Consider the following 6000-nt stretch of genomic DNA (forward strand, 5'->3'; position numbering starts at 1 on the left):
GTTACTCAAGAGGAGCAGTCCAATGACAGTCTGTTGTATGCACAAGTGTGCTGCGCTAGCTTGAAATGGTACACTATTTGTGCTATCCAAACATACAAGAGGTGATCAAAAGTTCAGAGACTATGCCCATGATAAACAACGGAAAACTGTCCTCTTCAGGGTAACATTAGTCTGTTTGTGTAATGATGCAATATAGTGCTTCTGACAGACAGTGATCCTTAAAGGGGGGGTGAAATGCTCGTTTTCACTCAATATCCTGTTAATCTTGAGTACCTATAGAGTAGTACTGCATCCTTCATAACTCCAAAAAGTCTTTAGTTTTATTATATTCATAAGAGAAAGATAGTCTGTACCGATTTTTCCCGGAAAAACACGACCGACTGGAGGCATGACGTGTGGGCGGAGCTAAAGAATCACGAGTGCCAGTAGGCTTTTGCATTGAGAGCATGTGGAAACTGTGACATTACCGTGAGGGAAAAACCATCATCCAAAACAAACCATGGCTTACAGTCAGATTCAGCCGTTTATTTATGATCCAGAATCAGATCCTGAGGCTGACATTGATGCTCTGTAAAAATAAACTCCATCCACTGGTCCGTTAATGCTGTTTTTTTGGTAATCTGTGCAGGGTTGTCTTGCCCTGGCAACCAAAAACACACTTCTTTTGTGACTTTTCGCAACGCTCTCGCTCTGATCAGTGAATCGCTCTGATCAGTGAAATGTCTGTGTGCTCAGCCTCGCTATACGGGAGCGTGCGCTCTTCCGGCAGAAGTGCCCTAGGACCCATATAAGGAAATTCCGCTCCAACTAACGTCACACAGACCCATACTCGAAAAAAAACTTTCCGAAACTTGTGACATACCGGAAGGAGTATTTTGGGAACAAAAATACTCCTTCAAACGTACAACTTAATTTTTGAAACTTTGTCCATGTTTAGCATGGGAATCCAACTCTTTAACAGTGTAAAAAACTCAGTATGCATGAAATAGCATCCCCCCCCCCCCAAGTAGAAATGAAAGTGAAACCCATCTGACTTTAAACCTGTTTTTCCATTCCGGAAAATCATAGCTATCAGCCAACTTCAGATAGCCATAACTTTTGTTATGTTCAAGCTATGGACAAAATTAAAAAAGTTTTGGAAAGGGCTTTCATATGGTATCATATGAGTATACTGTAATTTAGTTAGTAATTTTAGTTTCAAAACTAAAAAGGGTAAAATTTCAGCATGTATTGGGTTTTCCTAGATTGCATCACATACAGTATTTTGACATTGCACTTAATTTGAGTGGTTCCTCATTTACTGTGGGCCGAGCCATAAGCCTGCTCACGTCACGCCTCCCAAGACAGTGCCTGCTTTCATCATGCCTCCCAAGCCAGGGCCTGCTCTTATCATTTCCTCGATGACAGTGCCTGCTCTCATCATGCTTTCCAAGCCAGGGCCTGCTCTCGTCATTCCTCCCAAACCAGGGCCTGCTCTCATCATTCCTACCAAGACAGTGCCTGCTCTTGTCATGCCTCCCAAGCCAGGGCCTGCTCTCGTCATTCCTTCCAAGACAGTGCCTGCTCTCGTCATGCCTCCCAAGTCAGGGCCTGCTCTTGTCATTCCTGCCAAGACAGTCCCTGCTCTTGTCATGCCTCCCAAGCCAGGGCCTGCTCTCGTCATGCCTCTGAAGCCATGGCCTGCTCTCGTAATGCCTCCCAAGCCAGCACCTGCTCACAAGATGGCCACCACTCAATTGCCTCTTCACAAGATGGCCACCCCGTTTGAGTCTCCAGACAAAATGGATGCCATGCCAAGATGGCCAGCACACCTGAGTTCCCGGCCAAGATGGCCACCCCACATGAGAGTTGGGGGGTTGGGGGCGTGGTTTAGCGAGGTCTGCAGCGGGAGAGAGAATCAGGAGACGAGCGGTAAGTGAGTGGTTTGGGCAAAAACAAACAACACCTGTCTCTTGTTTCAGTAATTGACGAGGAGAGAGTATAAAACACCAAAAGAGACAGAAGCAGTCGAGAGAGAGACGGACTGCTGACACAAACCGGAAACGGAAACGGTCCTGATTATTATTCAATTCAGGGGACAAAAGCATAGTGAGGATGTGGTGGTTAGTCCCCACCTCCGGCATCCAATCATTTTGGGAACAAATTGGCCCATGTTTACTGTTTTATTGGGGTTGTTATGTGCGGATTCCTCTTGTGGAAATAAGGCACCAGTGGGTTCTGCTTCAGGGGAACCAAACGAAATCGGGAGACTTATTCTCACGGAGTGTGATGACTTTCCTCTGGAGCAGTCTCAGTATGAGACATTAAAACACGCTTTTCAACAGGTCCGCTCCTTCGATGGCCAGTCTCTCCAACCTGCCCACCCACTCACCTATCCGTATTTTGCCATTTTAAGAGATCGGTTGAATCGAGTGACCCAAGATGCTCAGACAAAAGTGAATACAACCCAGTTGTTGATTCTGAAGAGCCGCAGGGACAGGCAGCAACACTGAATTGCCTCATGACCTGTTTCTTTTGGACGGCCATTCACGACAACGTGCGCAGGAGGTGTGCATCTTGTCCGGAATGTCAGTTCCGTCAGTTAATTTCCCTCTTTGAGCTTCTCTATGGACTCCATAGAGGGATGCTGGGTGTTCTGAGAGAAACTTGGGAGGAGGGGCCATCTCAAGGCAAAAACGAAATTCAGTATGTGCTGGATTTGAGAACAAAACTCCACACTTTGGGGCGGCTATCAATGGAGAATTTGTTACAAGCCCAGGACCCCCGGAGGCAGCTGTATAACAGGGGAACTAGATTACGCAAATTTCCAACGGGAGAGAAAGTACTTGTATTACTCCCAACGTCGAGCTCTAAGTTAATGGCTAAGTGGCAGGGAGCGTTTGAGGTTGCACGACAAGTCAGAGATCTCGATTATGAGGTAATAGAGTCTGATAGGAACAGGGCACGTCAGATCTATCACCTTAACCTCCTAAAGTCCTGGTGACTCGACTTAGTTCATGAAGATCAACTGTGACTTGACTTAGTTCATGAAGATCAACTGTGACTTGACTTGGCTCATGAAGATCAACTGTGACTTGACTTGGCTCATGAAGATCAAATGTGTCTTGACTTGGCTCATGAAGATCAACTGTGACTTGACGGCTCATGAAGATCAACTGTGACTTGACTTGACTCATGATGATCAACTGTGACTTGACTTGACTCATGATGATCAACTGTGTCTTGACTTGGCTCATGAAGATCATTGGTGACTTGACTTGGCTCATGAAGATCATTGGTGACTTGACTTGTCTCATTAAGATCAACTGTGACTTGACTTAACTCACGGAGGTTAATGGTGACTTGACAACTCACAGAAGTTAATGGTGACTTGACTTGGCTCATGAAGATCGTTGGTGACTTCACTGTGCTCATGAGGATCAACTGTGACTTGACTCGGTTCCTGAAGATCAACTGTGACTTTACTTGGCTCATGAAGATCAACTGTGACTTGACTTAACTCATGGAGGTTAATGGTGACTTGACTTGGCTCATGAAGATCGTTGGTGACTTGACTGTGCTCATGAAGATCGTTGGTGACTTGACTGTACTCATGAGGATCAACTGTGACTTGACTTGGTTCCTGAAGATCAACTGTGACTTGACTTGGTTCCTGAAGATCAACTGTGGTTTGATTTGGTTCATGAAGATCGTTGGTGACTTGACTTGGCTCATGAATATCAACTGTGACTTGACTTAACTCACGGAGGTTAGAGTGACTTGGCTCATGAAGATCGTTGGTGACTTGACTGTGCTCATGAGGATCAACTGTGACTTGACTTAGTTCACGGAGGTTAATGGTGACTTGCTTTGACTCATGAAGTTTAACTGTGGTTTTACTTGACTCATGGGTGTTAATGGTGACTTGACCTGACTCTGGACGGTCAGCGGAGACTTGACCTGACTCTGGATGGTCAACGGTGACCTGACTAGACTCATGAAGTTTAACTGTTGTTTCACTTGACTCTTGGGTGTTAGTGGTGACCTGACTTGACTCATAAAGTTTAACTGTTGTTTCACTTGACTCATGGGTGTTAATGGTGACTTGACCTGACTCTGGATGGTCAACGGTGACCTTTTAAGAGACTCTTGAAGTTTAACTGTTGTCTCACTTGACTCTTGGGTGTTAGTGGTGACCTGACTTGACTCTGGAAAGTCGACGGGGACCTGACTTGACTCTGGAAAGTCGACGGGGACCAGTCTTAACTCTGGAAAGTCGACAGGGACCTGACTTGACTCTGGAAAGTCGACGGGGACCTGACTTGACTCTGGAAAGTCGACGGGGACCTGACTTGACTATGGAAGATCAACGGGGACCTGGCTTGACTACGGAAGATCAACCTCGGCTACCATCTTGCGCAGCGGCTCTGGGCTGGCGGCCATCTTGCTCAACAGCGCTGGGCTGGCGGCCATCTTGTGAACGGTCTCCAGGCTGGCAGCTATTTTGTATAGAGACTTTGGAGCTTCAATGCTGTCCTCTGCCTCTCCCACAATGAACGGAGAGTCACATAAAATCAGTGTTTAGTCCATAATGTCCCTTAAACTGCCCTTAAAATCCCCTCCAGGTAACAATGATTTAGTTGATTCATTGAGTCCAAAACGGAACAAGTCTTTAAACACAACTTCATCATAGTACTGTACTTGATATGATAGCTCACAGAACTGTTGAACATACTCTTCAGTAGATAGGGCTCCTTGACGAAGGTGCAATAGTTGATCTACTGGGTCAACGATAGAGCGGGAGAGTTGATATGCTCACCTTGAAGTGGGAACAGACATCTCAGTAACGAGAGTATACCGGGCTGCTGGATCCTGGTATGGTGAAGTCTTCTGTAACGAGGAGTCAGAGGTGTTCGGATCCATGTGCAGAACTTTATTCAAAGAATGGTCAGACAGGCAGAAATCAGGAATGGCGTCAAGTATGTTAGGGGCAACCAGAATCGAAAACAGAACCAAGCAGAGATCGGGGCAGTCGAAATACAGAATCCAAGATCAGACAAACACAAGGGAAAACGCTCGGAAATGCTAGACAGGTTTTATATGTGTGTAAATGAGGTGCAGGTGTGGCAAGGAAATTGGCTGATGAATGAGGTGCAGGTGTGGCAAGGTGATTGTGATGCAGTGACTCATGGGGAATGTAGTTTGGGTGTGGTGCAACAGTATGAGAGGTGCTAGTGTCCAAGTGACATTTGGTGGTTGATGGGTGGAATGGTCCTGAGTGGAGTGCCCTCTACTGAAGTTCATGGGCACTCCATCTAATGATAGTGACAGAAGCAGACTGGCGAAACCAACCGTCTGCTAGCCACCGCACGTCACAGGAGTCCGTTAATTCTCAGCACATAGAGACTCTTTCACCTAGATTTCACACGCGTATAGAGATTGCGTTTGTTCCCTGAACTAAAAAAAAAACGTTGAGGTTCAACAAATAAATAAAAAAAGATACAAAACAGATCATAACCGTGATGTGCTCTGTTTGACAGAAACCTGGCTAAAACCTGATGATTACATTCTTTTAAATGAGTCTACCCCCCAAGATTACTGTTATAAGCATGAGCTACATTCAAATGGTAAAGGGGGGGGGGGGTTGCTTTAATTTATAACAATGTTTTCAGTACGGGCTTCAAGTATAACTCATTCGAAGTAATGGTGCTTCATTTAACATTGTCCAGAGAAACAAGTGTAAATGATAAATCCCCTGTGATGTTTGTACTGGCTACTGTATATAGGGCACCAGAGCACTATACGAACTATATTAAAGAATGTGCTGATTTTGTATCTGAGTTAGTGCTGGCTGCAGATAAAGTTTTAATTGTTGCAGATTTTAATATCCACTTTTATGTTGATAATGAAAAAGATGCATTGGGATCAGCATTCATAGACATTTCGAACTCTACTGGGGTTAGACAACTCGTCTCAGGACCTACTCATTGTCAAAATCATACTCTAGATTTAATACTGTCA

This window comes from Carassius auratus, chromosome 20 (genome assembly GCF_003368295.1).
Source record: "Carassius auratus strain Wakin chromosome 20, ASM336829v1, whole genome shotgun sequence".
Taxonomy (NCBI): Eukaryota; Metazoa; Chordata; class Actinopteri; order Cypriniformes; family Cyprinidae; genus Carassius; species Carassius auratus.